Consider the following 17,690-nt stretch of genomic DNA (forward strand, 5'->3'; position numbering starts at 1 on the left):
CTGTGTGTGTGTGTGTGTGTGTGTGTGTGTGTGAATACACACACTGTAACGCAAGTGTTTCTTGTCTGTTCTTTGACGTGTCTTGTATTTCCACAACGAGACTGTTGTGGGGGTTATCTGAGCCATGGTTGAGAAGGAATTGGGGGAAAGGAACTTTGGCTTTGACTGGCTGAAGTACATGAACTGCGACATGCCGCCGGTTGCCGCGAGGCACCATCGCCCGGCAGCCGGCAGCCGGCAGCAGGCAGCGCCCGGTTCAGTCGACTTCAGGTTGATGTGAAAGTGGAAGAACCAGAGACGTCGCAGAACCCGACAAAGTCGTTTGTGATTCATAATATCGTCTGGAGGCGCACACAGCTTTTGGCCGTGATAATATGTATTAAATGATATAGATTTCTATGATATTATTTAGATATAGAGCTCCAGGACTGTAACGCAAGTGTTGTACACTTCCTTATTATTTGGATAACCGTTCTGCTTTTGGCGTTATGGCGCATAACACGTCGGACTCTCGTCTCTGGTATTTCTACAACGAGACTCGTATTGGGGGTTATCTCAGGCATGGTTGAGAAGGAATTGGGGGAAAGGAACTTTGGCTTTGACTGGCTGAAGTACATGAACTGCGTCATGCCGCCGGTTGCCGCGAGGCACCATCGCCCGGCAGCGGGCAGCCGGCAGCAGGCAGCACGCGGTTCAGTCGACTTCAGGTTGATGTGAAAGTGGAAGAACCTGAGACGTCGCAGAACCCGACAAAGTCGTTTGTGATTCATTATATCGTCTGGAGGCGCACACAGCTTTTGGCCGTGATAATATGTATTAAATGATATAGATTTCTATGTATTATATGATATTATTCAGATATAGAGCTCCAGGACTGTAACGCAAGTGTTGTACACTTCCTTGTTATTTGGATAACCGTTCTGTCGGACTCTCGTCTCTGGTATTTCTACAACGAGACTCGTATTGGGGGTTATCTCAGCCAAGGTTGAGAATGAATTGGGGGGAAGGAACTTTGGCTTTGACTCCCTCAAGAACATGAACCACGACATGGAGGAGAAAGGGATTGTTGGCGGCGAATGTCTCCAGCTTGAGACCCGCTGAGGGACCACCGCCGTAGGCGGAGGTGCCTAAGCGCTGCCCGGCAACGATCCCTTTCTCCTCCTTGTCGCGGTTCAGTCTACTTCACATTGATGAGGACGTTGAAGAACCAGGAACGTCGGAGAACCCAACGCGGTCCTTTGAGATTCATAATATCGGCTCACACAGCTTTTGGCCGTTATAATATATATTATATGATATAGATGTCTATGTAGGCTATATGATAATATTTAGATATAGAGCTCCAGGACTCCCGTGTGTTCTAGAATATTTACAGAACACGGCTAAAGGCTGTGTGCGCCTCGCCATTGCGATACATCCACTGTAAACAGAGCGCATGGTACCGTGGCTGCAAGCTGCTCAGGGCCACACCCCCACCCTCCTCCTTGACCTGCCTCGCTCCACCTCATTTGCATCGATCACGCTACGTCTCACATGCTAAGCAAGCGCTCTACCATTTGAGCTAATTCCCCTTTCTGAAAGACATCGCATAAGGTAAAAAACAGTTCCCTACAGCAAGCATAGCTTATGGCTTTGATTCTATGTAGATGGTACAGGTACTTTTAATGGAAAATTGAAATCGTTTTTTGATGTGCAAATATTCTTCACACAATGAAGCCTGGATAGCTCAGCCGGTAGAGCATCAGACTTTTAATCTGAGGGTCCAGGGTTCAAGTCCCTGTTCAGGCAATATTTCAAATGTGAATGCTTCATTGATAGTATTATTTCAGCAAAAGTCAGTGATTACTGGAATACTCTGTGGTAATTTTGATTCTTTACAGAGATTTACAAAATTTGAAGCCTTGTAACCCTGCAAATAGCACGTTTAACAAGTTATTTGTATTTGTTGCGATTAATTTATTGAAACTGTCTAAAGGGCAGAATGATGCCTCATTTTGTTCAACCTCTCAGCTGAGGCGGCTGGGGCAAAGAACCGTATGTTCCCCAAAAAACTCCACTTCAATTCTTATTAACAGTCATAGAAATAGAAATTCTTTGAAAATCGAAAGACATTGGAGAATGCCGGCATCGATCCCGCTACCTCTCACATGCTAAGCGAGCGCTCTACCACTTGAGCTAATTCCCCTAACTGCAAGAATTCGCATAAGGTAAAAAACATTTCTCGACAGCAAGCATAGCTTATGGCTTTGCTTCTATGTAGCTGGTACAGGTACTTTTAATGGAAAATTTAAATCTCTTTTTGATGTGCAAATATTTATATTCTGAGATTTAAAAACAGAATTCTTGCAAACTGCACATTGAACAATCTACAAAAATGTATTCCAATAAAGTAACTGACACTATCTAATATAGTGAATAATGCATTCCATTGGGCTAAACCTCCCAGCTGCACAGGTTATTTGCAAAGAACCAAATGTTCTCCAACACACTGTAGGCCATTTCTTAATCACTGTCCATAACTGGAAAATTCTTTGAAAATCGCAAGACATTAGAGAATGCAGGCATCGACCCCCTTACCTCTCACATGCTAAGCGAGTGCTCTGCCATTTGTGCTAATTCCCCTATTTGCAAGAAATTGCATAAGGTAAAAATCATTTCTCTACAGCAAGCATTGCTTATGGCTTTGATTCTATGTAGCTGGTACAGGTACTTTTAATGGAAAATTGAAATCCGTTTTTGATGGGCAAATATTTGTTATATATTGAAGCCTGGATAGCTCAGCCGGTAGAGCATCCGACTTTTAATCTGAGGGTCCAGGGTTCAAGTCGCTGTCAGGCGGTATATCAACTGTGAATGCTTCAATGATGCTATTATTTCAGCAAAAGTCAATGATTACTGGAATTCTCTGTGTTCATTTTGATTCTTTACAGAGATTTACAAAATTTGAAGCCTTGTAACCCTGCAAATAGCACGTTTAACAGGTTATTTGTATTTGTTGCGATTAACTTATTGAAACTGTCTAAAGGGCAGAATGATGCCTCATTTTGTTCAACCTCTCAGCTGAGGCGGCTGGGGCAAAGAACCGTATGTTCCCCAAAAAACTCTACTTCAATTCTTATTAACAGTCATAGAAATAGAAATTCTTTGAAAATCGAAAGACATTGGTGAATGCAGGCATCGATTCCGCTACCTCTCACATGCTACGCGAGCACCCTTCCATTTGAGCCAATTCCCCGATCTACAAGAATTCGCATAAGGTAAAAAACATTTCTCGACAGCAAGCATAGCTTATGGCTTTGATTCTATGTAGTTGGTATAGGTACTTTTAATGGAAAATTTAAATCTCTTTTTTTTGGGCAAATATTTTTTAGTTATTGAAGCCTGGATAGCTCAGCCGGTAGAGCATCAGACTTTTAATCTGAGGGTCCAGGGTTCAAGTCCCTTTTCAGGCGGTATTTCAAATGTGAATGCTTCAATGATACTACTATTTCAGCAAAAGTCAATGATTACTGGAATTCTCTGTGTTAATTTTGATTCTTTACAGAGATTTACAAAATTTGAAGCCTTGTAGCCCTACAAATAGCACGTTTAACAGGTTATTTGTATTTGTTGCGATTAACTTATTGAAACTGTCTAAAGGGCAGAATGATGCCTCATTTTGTTCAACCTCTCAGCTGAGGCGGCTGGGGCAAAGAACCGTATGTTCCCCAAAAAACTCTACTTCAATTCTTATTAACAGTCATAGAAATAGAAATTCTTTGAAAATCGCAAGACATTGGAGAAAGCAGGCATCGATCCCGCTACCTCTCACATGCTAAGCAAGCGCTCTACCATTTGAGCTAATACCCCGATCTCCGAACATTCGCATAAGGTAAAAAACATTTCTCGACAGCAAGCATAGCTTATGGCTTTGATTCTATGTAGCTGGTACAGGTACTTTTAATGGAAAATTTGAATCTCTCTTTGCTGTGCAAATATTTATATTCTGAGATTTAACAACAGAATTCTTGCAAACTGCACATTGAACAATCTACAAAAATGTATTCCAATAAAGTAACTGACACTATCTAATATAGTGAATAATGCATTCCATTGGGCTTAACCTCCCAGCTGCACAGGTTATTTGCAAAGAACTAAATGTTCTCCAACACACTGTAGGCCATTTCTTAATCACTGTCCATAACTGGAAAAATCTCTGAAGAATACAATACATTGGAGAATGCAGGCATCGATTCCGCTACCTCTCACATGCTAAGCGAGCGCTCTACCATTTGAGCTAATTCCCCTATTTGCGAGAAATTGCATAAGGTAAAAAGAATTTCTCTACAGCAAGCATTGCTTATGGCTTTGATTCTATGTAGCTGGTACAGGTACTTTTAATGGAAAATTGAAATCCGTTTTTGTTGGGCAAATATTTGTTACATTTTGAAGCCTGGATAGCTCAGCCGGTAGAGCATCAGACTTTTAATCTGAGGGTCCAGGGTTCAAGTCCCTGTTCAGGCGCTATTTCAAATGTGAATGCTTCAATGATGCTGTTATTTCAGCAAAAGTCAATGATCACTGGAATTCTCTGTGTTACTTTGGATTCTTTACAGAGATTTACAAAATTTGAAGCCTTGTAACCCTGCAAATAGCACGTTTAACAGGTTATTTGTATTTGTTGCGATTAACTTATTGAAACTGTCTAAAGGGCAGAATGATGCCTCATTTTGTTCAACCTCTCAGCTGAGGCGGCTGGGGCAAAGAACCGTATGTTCCCCAAAAAACTCTACTTCAATTCTTATTAACAGTCATAGAAATAGAAATTCTTTGAAAATCGAAAGACATTGGTGAATGCAGGCATCGATTCCGCTACCTCTCACATGCTACGCGAGCACTCTACCATTTGAGCCAATTCCCCGATCTACAAGAATTCGCACAAGGTAAAAAACATTTCTCGACAGCAAGAATAGCTTATGGCTTTGATTCTATGTAGCTGGTACAGGTACTTTTAATGGAAAATTTAAATCTCTTTTTGATGTGCAAATATTTATATTCTGAGATTTAAAAACAGAATTCTTGCAAACTGCACATTGAACAATCTACAAAAATGTATTCCAGTAAAGTAACTGACACTATCTAATATAGTGAATAATGCATTCCATTGGGCTTAACCTCCCAGCTACACAGGTTATTTGCAAAGAACCAAATGTTCTCCAACACACTGTAGGCCCTTTCTTAATCACTGTCCATAACTGGAAAATTCTTTGAAAATCGCAAGACATTGGAGGATGCAGGCATCGACCCCCTTACCTCTCACATGCTAAGCGAGCGCTCTGCCATTTGTGCTAATTCCCCTATCTGCAAGAAATTGCATAAGGTAAAAATCATTTCTCTACAGCAAGCATTGCTTATGGCTTTGATTCTATGTAGCTGGTACTGGTACTTTTAATGGAAAATTGAAATCCGTTTTTGATGGGCAAATATTTGTTACATATTGAAGCCTGGATAGCTCAGCCGGTAGAGCATCAGACTTTTAATCTGAGGGTCCAGGGTTCAAGTCCCTGTTCAGGCGATATTTCAAATGTGAATGCTTCAATCACACTATTATTTCAGCAAAAGTCAATGATTACTGGAATTCTCTGTGGTAATTTTGATTCTTTACAGAGATGTACAAAATTTGAAGCCTGGTAACACTGCAAATAGCACGTTTAACAAGTTATTTGTATTTGTTGCGATTAACTTATTGAAACTGTATAAAGGGCAGAATGATGCCTCATTCTGTTCAACCTCTCAGCTGAGGCGGCTGGGGCAAAGAACCGTATGTTCCCCAAAAAACTCTACTTCAATTCTTATTAACAGTCATAGAAATAGAAATTCTTTGAAAATCGCAAGACATTGGAGAATGCAGGCATCGATCCCGCTACCTCTCACATGCTAAGCAAGCACTCAACCATTTGAGCTAATTCCCCGATCTCTAAGAACTGGCATAAGGTAAAAAACATTTCTCGACAGCAAGCATAGCTTATGGCTTTGATTCTATGTAGCTGGTACAGGTACTTTTAATGGAAAATTTAAGTCTCTCTTTGTTGGGCAAATATTTGTTGCAAAATGTAGCCTGGATAGCTCAGCCGGTAGAGCATTAGACATTTAATCTGAGGGTCCAGGGGTCAACTCCCTGTTCAGGCGGTATTTCAAATGTGAATGCTTCAATGATACTATTATTTCAGCAAAAGTCAATGATTACTGGAATTTTCTGTGGTAATTTTGATTCTTTATAGAGATTTACAAAATTTGAAGCATTGTAACCCTGCAAGTAGCACGTTTAACAAGTTATTTGTGTTTGTTGCGATTAACTTATTGAAACTGTCTAAAGGGCAGAATGATGCCTCATTTTGTTCAACCTCTCAGCTGAGGCGGCTGGGGCAAAGAACCGTATGTTCCCCAAAAAACTCTACTTCAATTCTTATTAACAGTCATAGAAATAGAAATTCTTTGAAAATCGCAAGACAATGGAGAATGCAGGCATCGATCCCGCTACCTCTCACATGCTAAGCGAGCGCTCTACCATTTGAGCTAATTCCCCGATCTGCAAAAATTTGCATGAGGTAAAAAACATTTCTCGACAGCAAGCATAGCTTATGGCTTTGATTCTATGTAGCTGGTACAGGTACTTTTAATGGAAATTTAAATCTCTCTTTGATGTGCAAATATTTATATTCTGAGATTTAAAAACAGAATTCTTGCAAACTGCACATTGAACAATCTACAAAAATGTATTCCAATAAAGTAACTGACACTATCTAATATAGTGAATAATGCATTCCATTGGGCTTAACCTCCCAGCTGCACAGGTTATTTGCAAAGAACTAAATGTTCTCCAACACACTGTAGGCCATTTCTTAATCACTGTCCATAACTGGAAAAATCTGTGATGAATACAATTCATTGGAGAATGCAGGCATCGACCCCCTTACCTCTCACATGCTAAGCGAGCGCTCTACCATTTGAGCTAATTCCCCTATTTGCAATAATTTGCATGAGGTAAAAAGAATTTCTCTACAGCAAGCATTTCTTATGGCTTTGATTCTATGTAGCTGGTACAGGTACTTTTAATGGAAAATTGAAATCCGTTTTTGATGGGCAAATATTTTTTAGTTATTGAAGCCTGGATAGCTCAGCCGGTAGAGCATCAGACTTTTAATCTGAGGGTCCAGGGTTCAAGTCCCTGTTCAGGCGATATTTCAAATGTGAATGCATCAATGATACTATTATTTCAGCAAAAGTCAATGATTACTGGAATTCTCTGTCTTAATATTGATTCTTTACAGAGATTTACAAAATTTGAAGCCTTGTAACCCTGCAAATAGCACGTTTAACAGGTTATTTGTATTTGTTGCGATTAACTTATTGAAACTGTCTAAAGGGCAGAATGATGCCTCATTTTGTCCAACCTCTCAGCTGAGGCGGCTGGGGCAAAGAACCGTATGTTCCCCAAAAAACTCTACTTCAATTCTTATTAACAGTCATAGAAATAGAAATTCTTTGAAAATCGCAAGACAATGGAGAATGCAGGCATCGATCCCGCTACCTCTCACATGCTAAGCAAGCGCTCTACCATTTGAGCTAATTCCCCGATCTGCAAAAATTCGCATAAGGTAAAAAACATTTCTCGACAGCAAGCATAGCTTATGGCTTTGATTCTATGTAGCTGGTACAGGTACTTTTAATGGAAAATTTAAATCTCTCTTTGATGTGCAAATATTTATGTTCTGAGATTTAAAAACCGAATTCTTGCAAACTGCACATTGAACAATCTACAAAAATGTATTCCAATAAAGTAACTGACACTATCTAATATAGTGAATAATGCATTCCATTGGGCTTAACCTCCCAGCTGCACAGGTTATTTGCAAAGAACTAAATGTTCTCCAACACACTGTAAGCCATTTCTTAATCACTGTCCATAACTGGAAAAATCTGTGAAGAATACAATTCACTGGAGAATGCAGGCATCGATCCCGCTACCTCTCACATGCTAAGCGAGCGCTCTACCATTTAAGCTAATTCCCCTATTTGAAAGAAATTGCATAAGGTAAAAAGAATTTCTCTACAGCAAGCATTGCTTATGGCTTTGATTCTATGTAGCTGGTACAGGTACTTTTAATGGAAAATTGAAATCGGTTTTTGATGGGCAAATATTTATTACATATTGGAGCCTGGATAGCTGAGCCGGTAGAGCATCAGACTTTTAATCTGAGGGTCCAGGGTTCAAGTCCCTGTTCAGGCGCTATTTCAAATGTGAATGCTTCAATGATACTATTATTTCAGCAAAAGTCAATGATTACTGGAAATCTCTGTGTTAATTTTGATTCTTTACAGAGATTTACAAAATTTGAAGCCTTGTAACCCTGCAAATAGCACGTTTAACAGGTTATTTGTATTTGTTGCGATTAACTTATTGAAACTGTCTAAAGGGCAGAATGATGCCTCATTTTGTTCAACCTCTCAGCTGAGGCGGCTGGGGCAAAGAACCGTATGTTCCCCAAAAAACTCTACTTCAATTCTTATTAACAGTCATAGAAATAGAAATTCTTTGAAAATCGCAAGACATTGGAGAATGCAGGCATCGATCCCGCTACCTCTCACATGCTAAGCAAGCGCTATACCATTTAAGCTAATTCCCCGATCTGCAAACAATCGCATAAGGTAAAAAACATTTCTCGACAGCAAGCATAGCTTATGGCTTTGATTCTATGTAGCTGGTACAGGTACTTTTGATGGAAAATTTGAATCTCTCTTTGATGTGCAAATATTTATGTTCTGAGATTTAAAAACCGAATTCTTGCAAACTGCACATTGAACAATCTACAAAAATGTATTCCAATAAAGTAACTGACACTATCTAATATAGTGAATAATGCATTCCATTGGGCTTAACCTCCCAGCTGCACAGGTTATTTGCAAAGAACTAAATGTTCTCCAACACACTGTAGGCCATTTCTTAATCACTGTCCATAACTGGAAAAATCTGTGAAGAATACAATTCATTGGAGAAAGCAGACATCGATCCCGCTACCTCTCACATGCTAAGCGAGCACTCTACCATTTGAGCTAATTCCCCTATCTGCAAGAAATTGCATAAGGTAAAAAGAATTTCTCTACAGCCAGCATTGCTTATCGCTTTGATTCTATGTAGCTGGTACAGGTACTTTTAATGGAAAATTGAAATCGGTTTTTGATGGGCAAATATTTTTTTCATATTGAAGCCTGGATAGCTCAGCCGGTAGAGCATCAGTCTTTTAAGTTGAGGGTCCAGGGTTCAAGTCCCTGTTCAGGTGGTATTTCAAATGTGAATGCTTCAATGATACTATTATTTCAGCAAAAGTCAATGATTACTGGAAATCTCTGTGCTAATTTTGATTCTTTACAGAGATTTACAAAATTTGAAGGCTTGTAACCCTGCAAATAGCACGTTTAACAGGTTATTTGTATTTGTTGCGATTAACTTATTGAAACTGTCTAAAGGGCAGAATGATGCCTCATTTTGTTCAACCTCTCAGCTGAGGCGGCTGGGGCAAAGAACCGTATGTTCCCCAAAAAACTCTACTTCAATTCTTATTAACAGTCATAGAAATAGAAATTCTTTGAAAATCGCAAGACAATGGAGAATGCAGGCATCGATCCCGCTACCTCTCACATGCTAAGCAAGCGCTCTACCATTTGAGCTAATTCCCCGATCTGCAAAAATTCGCATAAGGTAAAACACATTTCTCGACAGCAAGCATAGCTTATGGCTTTGATTCTATGTAGCTGGTACAGGTACTTTTAATGGAAAATTTAAATCTCTCTTTGATGTGCAAATATTTATGTTCTGAGATTTAAAAACCGAATTCTTGCAAACTGCACATTGAACAATCTACAAAAATGTATTCCAATAAAGTAACTGACACTATCTAATATAGTGAATAATGCATTCCATTGGGCTTAACCTCCCAGCTGCACAGGTTATTTGCAAAGAACTAAATGTTCTCCAACACACTGTAAGCCATTTCTTAATCACTGTCCATAACTGGAAAAATCTGTGAAGAATACAATTCACTGGAGAATGCAGGCATCGATCCCGCTACCTCTCACATGCTAAGCGAGCGCTCTACCATTTGAGCTAATTCCCCTATTTGAAAGAAATTGCATAAGGTAAAAAGAATTTCTCTACAGCAAGCATTGCTTATGGCTTTGATTCTATGTAGCTGGTACAGGTACTTTTAATGGAAAATTGAAATCGGTTTTTGATGGGCAAATATTTGTTACATATTGGAGCCTGGATAGCTGAGCCGGTAGAGCATCAGACTTTTAATCTGAGGGTCCAGGGTCCAAGTCCCTGTTCAGGCGCTATTTCAAATGTGAATGCTTCAATGATACTATTATTTCAGCAAAAGTCAATGATTACTGGAAATCTCTGTGTTAATTTTGATTCTTTACAGAGATTTACAAAATTTGAAGCCTTGTATCCCTGCAAATAGCACGTTTAACAGGTTATTTGTATTTGTTGCGATTAACTTATTGAAACTGTCTAAAGGGCAGAATGATGCCTCATTTTGTTCAACCTCTCAGCTGAGGCGGCTGGGGCAAAGAACCGTATGTTCCCCAAAAAACTCTACTTCAATTCTTATTAACAGTCATAGAAATAGAAATTCTTTGAAAATCGCAAGACATTGGAGAATGCAGGCATCGATCCCGCTACCTCTCACATGCTAAGCAAGCGCTATACCATTTAAGCTAATTCCCCGATCTGCAAAAATTCGCATAAGGTAAAAAACATTTCTCGACAGCAAGCATAGCTTATGGCTTTGATTCTATGTAGGTGGTACAGGTACTTTTAATGGAAAATTTAAATCTCTCTTTGATGTGCAAATATTTATATTCTGAGATTTAAAAACAGAATTCTTGCAAACTGCACATTGAACAATCTACAAAAATGTATTCCAATAAAGTAACTGACACTATCTAATATAGTGAATAATGCATTCCATTGGGCTTAACCTCCCAGCTGCACAGGTTATTTGCAAAGAACTAAATGTTCTCCAACACACTGTAAGCCATTTCTTAATCACTGTCCATAACTGGAAAAATCTGTGAAGAATACAATTCATTGGAGAATGCAGGCATCGATCCCGCTACCTCTCACATGCTAAGCGAGCGCTCTACCATTTGAGCTAATTCCCCTATTTGCAAGAAATTGCATAAGGTAAAAAGAATTTCTCTACAGCAAGCATTGCTTATGGCTTTGATTCTATGTAGCTGGTACAGGTACTTTTAATGGAAAATTGAAATCGGTTTTTGATGGGCAAATATTTTTTACATATTGAAGCCTGGATAGCTCAGCCGGTAGAGCATCAGGCTTTTAATCTGAGGGTTCAGGGTTCAAGTCCCTGTTCAGGCGGTATTTCAAATGTGAATGCTTCAATGATACTATTATTTCAGCAAAAGTCAATGATTACTGGAAATCTCTGTGCTAATTTTGATTCTTTACAGAGATTTACAAAATTTGAAGGCTTGTAACCCTGCAAATAGCACGTTTAACAGGTTATTTGTATTTGTTGCGATTAACTTATTGAAACTGTCTAAAGGGCAGAATGATGCCTCATTTTGTTCAACCTCTCAGCTGAGGCGGCTGGGGCAAAGAACCGTATGTTCCCCAAAAAACTCTACTTCAATTCTTATTAACAGTCATAGAAATAGAAATTCTTTGAAAATCGCAAGACATTGGAGAATGCAGGCATCGATCCCACTACCTCTCACATGCTAAGCAAGCGCTCTACCATTTGAGCTAATTCCCCGATCTGCAAACATTCGCATAAGGTAAAAAACATTTCTCGACAGCAAGCATAGCTTATGGCTTTGATTCTATGTAGCTGGTACAGGTACTTTTGATGGAAAATTTGAATCTCTCTTTGATGTGCAAATATTTATGTTCTGAGATTTAAAAACCGAATTCTTGCAAACTGCACATTGAACAATCTACAAAAATGTATTCCAATAAAGTAACTGACACTATCTAATATAGTGAATAATGCATTCCATTGGGCTTAACCTCCCAGCTGCACAGGTTATTTGCAAAGAACTAAATGTTCTCCAACACACTGTAAGCCATTTCTTAATCACTGTCCATAACTGGAAAAATCTGTGAAGAATACAATTCACTGGAGAATGCAGGCATCGATCCCGCTACCTCTCACATGCTAAGCGAGCGCTCTACCATTTGAGCTAATTCCCCTATTTGAAAGAAATTGCATAAGGTAAAAATAATTTCTCTACAGCAAGCATTGCTTATGGCTTTGATTCTATGTAGCTGGTACAGGTACTTTTAATGGAAAATTGAAATCGGTTTTTGATGGGCAAATATTTGTTACATATTGGAGCCTGGATAGCTGAGCCGGTAGAGCATCAGACTTTTAATCTGAGGGTCCAGGGTTCAAGTCCCTGTTCAGGCGCTATTTCAAATGTGAATGCTTCAATGATACTATTATTTCAGCAAAAGTCAATGATTACTGGAAATCTCTGTGTTAATTTTGATTCTTTACAGAGATTTACAAAATTTGAAGCCTTGTAACCCTGCAAATAGCACGTTTAACAGGTTATTTGTATTTGTTGCGATTAACTTATTGAAACTGTCTAAAGGGCAGAATGATGCCTCATTTTGTTCAACCTCTCAGCTGAGGCGGCTGGGGCAAAGAACCGTATGTTCCCCAAAAAACTCTACTTCAATTCTTATTAACAGTCATAGAAATAGAAATTCTTTGAAAATCGCAAGACATTGGAGAATGCAGGCATCGATCCCGCTACCTCTCACATGCTAAGCAAGCGCTATACCATTTAAGCTAATTCCCCGATCTGCAAAAATTCGCATAAGGTAAAAAACATTTCTCGACAGCAAGCATAGCTTATGGCTTTGATTCTATGTAGGTGGTACAGGTACTTTTAATGGAAAATTTAAATCTCTCTTTGATGTGCAAATATTTATATTCTGAGATTTAAAAACAGAATTCTTGCAAACTGCACATTGAACAATCTACAAAAATGTATTCCAATAAAGTAACTGACACTATCTAATATAGTGAATAATGCATTCCATTGGGCTTAACCTCCCAGCTGCACAGGTTATTTGCAAAGAACTAAATGTTCTCCAACACACTGTAAGCCATTTCTTAATCACTGTCCATAACTGGAAAAATCTGTGAAGAATACAATTCATTGGAGAATGCAGGCATCGATCCCGCTACCTCTCACATGCTAAGCGAGCGCTCTACCATTTGAGCTAATTCCCCTATTTGCAAGAAATTGCATAAGGTAAAAAGAATTTCTCTACAGCAAGCATTGCTTATGGCTTTGATTCTATGTAGCTGGTACAGGTACTTTTAATGGAAAATTGAAATCGGTTTTTAATGGGCAAATATATTTTACATATTGCAGCCTGGATAGCTCAGCCGGTAGAGCATCAGGCTTTTAATCTGAGGGTCCAGGGTTCAAGTCCCTGTTCAGGCGGTATTTCAAATGTGAATGCTTCAATGATACTATTATTTCAGCAAAAGTCAATGATTACTGGAAATCTCTGTGCTAATTTTGATTCTTTACAGAGATTTACAAAATTTGAAGCCTTGTAACCCTGCAAATAGCACGTTTAACAGGTTATTTGTATTTGTTGCGATTAACTTATTGAAACTGTCTAAAGGGCAGAATGATGCCTCATTTTGTTCAACCTCTCAGCTGAGGCGGCTGGGGCAAAGAACCGTATGTTCCCCAAAAAACTCTACTTCAATTCTTATTAACAGTCATAGAAATAGAAATTCTTTGAAAATCGCAAGACAATGGAGAATGCAGGCATCGATCCCGCTACCTCTCACATGCTAAGCAAGCGCTCTACCATTTGAGCTAATTCCCCGATCTGCAAAAATTCGCATAAGGTAAAAAACATTTCTCGACAGCAAGCATAGCTTATGGCTTTGATTCTATGCAGCTGGTACAGGTACTTTTAATGGAAAATTTAAATCTCTCTTTGATGTGCAAATATTTATGTTCTGAGATTTAAAAACCGAATTCTTGCAAACTGCACATTGAACAATCTACAAAAATGTATTCCAATAAAGTAACTGACACTATCTAATATAGTGAATAATGCATTCCATTGGGCTTAACCTCCCAGCTGCACAGGTTATTTGCAAAGAACTAAATGTTCTCCAACACACTGTAAGCCATTTCTTAATCACTGTCCATAACTGGAAAAATCTGTGAAGAATACAATTCACTGGAGAATGCAGGCATCGATCCCGCTACCTCTCACATGCTAAGCGAGCGCTCTACCATTTGAGCTAATTCCCCTATTTGAAAGAAATTGCATAAGGTAAAAAGAATTTCTCTACAGCAAGCATTGCTTATGGCTTTGATTCTATGTAGCTGGTACAGGTACTTTTAATGGAAAATTGAAATCGGTTTTTGATGGGCAAATATTTGTTACATATTGGAGCCTGGATAGCTGAGCTGGTAGAGCATCAGACTTTTAATCTGAGGGTCCAGGGTTCAAGTCCCTGTTCAGGCGCTATTTCAAATGTGAATGCTTCAATGATACTATTATTTCAGCAAAAGTCAATGATTACTGGAAATCTCTGTGTTAATTTTGATTCTTTACAGAGATTTACAAAATTTGAAGCCTTGTAACCCTGCAAATAGCACGTTTAACAGGTTATTTGTATTTGTTGCGATTAACTTATTGAAACTGTCTAAAGGGCAGAATGATGCCTCATTTTGTTCAACCTCTCAGCTGAGGCGGCTGGGGCAAAGAACCGTATGTTCCCCAAAAAACTCTACTTCAATTCTTATTAACAGTCATAGAAATAGAAATTCTTTGAAAATCGCAAGACATTGGAGAATGCAGGCATCGATCCCGCTACCTCTCACATGCTAAGCAAGCGCTATACCATTTAAGCTAATTCCCCGATCTGCAAAAATTCGCATAAGGTAAAAAACATTTCTCGACAGCAAGCATAGCTTATGGCTTTGATTCTATGTAGGTGGTACAGGTACTTTTAATGGAAAATTTAAATCTCTCTTTGATGTGCAAATATTTATATTCTGAGATTTAAAAACAGAATTCTTGCAAACTGCACATTGAACAATCTACAAAAATGTATTCCAATAAAGTAACTGACACTATCTAATATAGTGAATAATGCATTCCATTGGGCTTAACCTCCCAGCTGCACAGGTTATTTGCAAAGAACTAAATGTTCTCCAACACACTGTAAGCCATTTCTTAATCACTGTCCATAACTGGAAAAATCTGTGAAGAATACAATTCATTGGAGAATGCAGGCATCGATCCCGCTACCTCTCACATGCTAAGCGAGCGCTCTACCATTTGAGCTAATTCCCCTATTTGCAAGAAATTGCATAAGGTAAAAAGAATTTCTCTACAGCAAGCATTGCTTATGGCTTTGATTCTATGTAGCTGGTACAGGTACTTTTAATGGAAAATTGAAATCGGTTTTTGATGGGCAAATATTTTTTACATATTGAAGCCTGGATAGCTCAGCCGGTAGAGCATCAGGCTTTTAATCTGAGGGTCCAGGGTTCAAGTCCCTGTTCAGGCGGTATTTCAAATGTGAATGCTTCAATGATACTATTATTTCAGCAAAAGTCAATGATTACTGGAAATCTCTGTGCTAATTTTGATTCTTTACAGAGATTTACAAAATTTGAAGGCTTGTAACCCTGCAAATAGCACGTTTAACAGGTTATTTGTATTTGTTGCGATTAACTTATTGAAACTGTCTAAAGGGCAGAATGATGCCTCATTTTGTTCAACCTCTCAGCTGAGGCGGCTGGGGCAAAGAACCGTATGTTCCCCAAAAAACTCTACTTCAATTCTTATTAACAGTCATAGAAATAGAAATTCTTTGAAAATCGCAAGACATTGGAGAATGCAGGCATCGATCCCACTACCTCTCACATGCTAAGCAAGCGCTCTACCATTTGAGCTAATTCCCCGATCTGCAAAAATTCGCATAAGGTAAAAAACATTTCTCGACAGCAAGCATAGCTTATGGCTTTGATTCTATGTAGCTGGTACAGGTACTTTTGATGGAAAATTTGAATCTCTCTTTGATGTGCAAATATTTATGTTCTGAGATTTAAAAACCGAATTCTTGCAAACTGCACATTGAACAATCTACAAAAATGTATTCCAATAAAGTAACTGACACTATCTAATATAGTGAATAATGCATTCCATTGGGCTTAACCTCCCAGCTGCACAGGTTATTTGCAAAGAACTAAATGTTCTCCAACACACTGTAAGCCATTTCTTAATCACTGTCCATAACTGGAAAAATCTGTGAAGAATACAATTCATTGGGGAATGCAGGCATCGATCCCGCTACCTCTCACATGCTAAGCGAGCGCTCCACCATTTGAGCTAATTCCCCTATTTGCAAGAAATTGCATAAGGTAAAAAGAATTTCTCTACAGCAAGCATTGCTTATGGCTTTGATTCTATGTAGCTGGTACAGGTACTTTTAATGGAAAATTGAAATCGGTTTTTTGTGGGCAAATATTTTTTACATATTGAAGCCTGGATAGCTCAGCCGGTAGAGCATCAGACTTTTAATCTGAGGGTCCAGGGTTCAAGTCCCTGTTCAGGCGCTATTTCAAATGTGAATGCTTCAATGATACTATAATTTCAGCAAAAGTCAATGATTACTGGAAATCTCTGTGTTAATTTTGATTCTTTACAGAGATTTACAAAATTTGAAGCCTTGTAACCCTGCAAATAGCACGTTTAACAGGTTATTTGTATTTGTTGCGATTAACTTATTGAAACTGTCTAAAGGGCAGAATGATGCCTCATTTTGTTCAACCTCTCAGCTGAGGCGGCTGGGGCAAAGAACCGTATGTTCCCCAAAAAACTCTACTTCAATTCTTATTAACAGTCATAGAAATAGAAATTCTTTGAAAATCGCAAGACATTGGAGAATGCAGGCATCGATCCCGCTACCTCTCACATGCTAAGCAAGCGCTCTACCATTTGAGCTAATTCCCCGATCTGCAAAAATTCGCATAAGGTAAAAAACATTTCTCGACAGCAAGCATAGCTTATGGCTTTGATTCTATGTAGCTGGTACAGGTACTTTTAATGGAAAATTTAAATCTCTCTTTGATGTGCAAATATTTATATTCTGAGATTTAAAAACAGAATTCTTGCAAACTGCACATTGAACAATCTACAAAAATGTATTCCAATAAAGTAACTGACACTATCTAATATAGTGAATAATGCATTCCATTGGGCTTAACCTCCCAGCTGCACAGGTTATTTGCAAAGAACTAAATGTTCTCCAACACACTGTAAGCCATTTCTTAATCACTGTCCATAACTGGAAAAATCTGTGAAGAATACAATTCATTGGAGAATGCAGGCATCGATCCCGCTACCTCTCACATGCTAAGCGAGCGCTCTACCATTTGAGCTAATTCCCCTATTTGCAAGAAATTGCATAAGGTAAAAAGAATTTCTCTACAGCAAGCATTGCTTATGGCTTTGATTCTATGTAGCTGGTACAGGTACTTTTAATGGAAAATTGAAATCGGTTTTTGATGGGCAAATATTTTTTACATATTGAAGCCTGGATAGCTCAGCCGGTAGAGCATCAGGCTTT

At 38.7% G+C, this 17,690-nt stretch overlaps 16 non-coding genes across 16 annotated transcripts; all 16 read left to right on the plus strand.

Moving 5' to 3' along the window:
* Positions 1–1,715: 1,715 nt before the first annotated feature.
* On the plus strand, positions 1,716–1,788 carry trnak-uuu (transfer RNA lysine (anticodon UUU)). Its single transcript has one exon. It is a non-coding gene; the product is annotated as a tRNA-Lys (tRNA).
* A 978-nt stretch (positions 1,789–2,766) lies between these two features.
* On the plus strand, positions 2,767–2,838 carry trnak-uuu (transfer RNA lysine (anticodon UUU)). The gene has a single exon. It is a non-coding gene; the product is annotated as a tRNA-Lys (tRNA).
* A 541-nt stretch (positions 2,839–3,379) lies between these two features.
* On the plus strand, positions 3,380–3,452 carry trnak-uuu (transfer RNA lysine (anticodon UUU)). Its single transcript has one exon. It is a non-coding gene; the product is annotated as a tRNA-Lys (tRNA).
* Positions 3,453–4,430: 978 nt separating this feature from the next.
* trnak-uuu (transfer RNA lysine (anticodon UUU)) lies at positions 4,431–4,503 on the plus strand. The gene has a single exon. It is a non-coding gene; the product is annotated as a tRNA-Lys (tRNA).
* A 978-nt stretch (positions 4,504–5,481) lies between these two features.
* Positions 5,482–5,554, plus strand: trnak-uuu (transfer RNA lysine (anticodon UUU)). Its single transcript has one exon. It is a non-coding gene; the product is annotated as a tRNA-Lys (tRNA).
* A 541-nt stretch (positions 5,555–6,095) lies between these two features.
* trnak-uuu (transfer RNA lysine (anticodon UUU)) lies at positions 6,096–6,168 on the plus strand. Its single transcript has one exon. It is a non-coding gene; the product is annotated as a tRNA-Lys (tRNA).
* A 977-nt stretch (positions 6,169–7,145) lies between these two features.
* On the plus strand, positions 7,146–7,218 carry trnak-uuu (transfer RNA lysine (anticodon UUU)). The gene has a single exon. It is a non-coding gene; the product is annotated as a tRNA-Lys (tRNA).
* A 978-nt stretch (positions 7,219–8,196) lies between these two features.
* On the plus strand, positions 8,197–8,269 carry trnak-uuu (transfer RNA lysine (anticodon UUU)). Its single transcript has one exon. It is a non-coding gene; the product is annotated as a tRNA-Lys (tRNA).
* A 978-nt stretch (positions 8,270–9,247) lies between these two features.
* Positions 9,248–9,320, plus strand: trnak-uuu (transfer RNA lysine (anticodon UUU)). The gene has a single exon. It is a non-coding gene; the product is annotated as a tRNA-Lys (tRNA).
* A 978-nt stretch (positions 9,321–10,298) lies between these two features.
* Positions 10,299–10,371, plus strand: trnak-uuu (transfer RNA lysine (anticodon UUU)). Its single transcript has one exon. It is a non-coding gene; the product is annotated as a tRNA-Lys (tRNA).
* A 978-nt stretch (positions 10,372–11,349) lies between these two features.
* Positions 11,350–11,422, plus strand: trnak-uuu (transfer RNA lysine (anticodon UUU)). The gene has a single exon. It is a non-coding gene; the product is annotated as a tRNA-Lys (tRNA).
* A 978-nt stretch (positions 11,423–12,400) lies between these two features.
* Positions 12,401–12,473, plus strand: trnak-uuu (transfer RNA lysine (anticodon UUU)). The gene has a single exon. It is a non-coding gene; the product is annotated as a tRNA-Lys (tRNA).
* Positions 12,474–13,451: 978 nt separating this feature from the next.
* On the plus strand, positions 13,452–13,524 carry trnak-uuu (transfer RNA lysine (anticodon UUU)). Its single transcript has one exon. It is a non-coding gene; the product is annotated as a tRNA-Lys (tRNA).
* Positions 13,525–14,502: 978 nt separating this feature from the next.
* On the plus strand, positions 14,503–14,575 carry trnak-uuu (transfer RNA lysine (anticodon UUU)). Its single transcript has one exon. It is a non-coding gene; the product is annotated as a tRNA-Lys (tRNA).
* A 978-nt stretch (positions 14,576–15,553) lies between these two features.
* trnak-uuu (transfer RNA lysine (anticodon UUU)) lies at positions 15,554–15,626 on the plus strand. The gene has a single exon. It is a non-coding gene; the product is annotated as a tRNA-Lys (tRNA).
* Positions 15,627–16,604: 978 nt separating this feature from the next.
* On the plus strand, positions 16,605–16,677 carry trnak-uuu (transfer RNA lysine (anticodon UUU)). The gene has a single exon. It is a non-coding gene; the product is annotated as a tRNA-Lys (tRNA).
* Positions 16,678–17,690: the final 1,013 nt, after the last annotated feature.

Source organism: Gadus morhua, chromosome 17, assembly GCF_902167405.1.
Source record: "Gadus morhua chromosome 17, gadMor3.0, whole genome shotgun sequence".
In the NCBI taxonomy this organism is placed as follows: Eukaryota; Metazoa; Chordata; class Actinopteri; order Gadiformes; family Gadidae; genus Gadus; species Gadus morhua.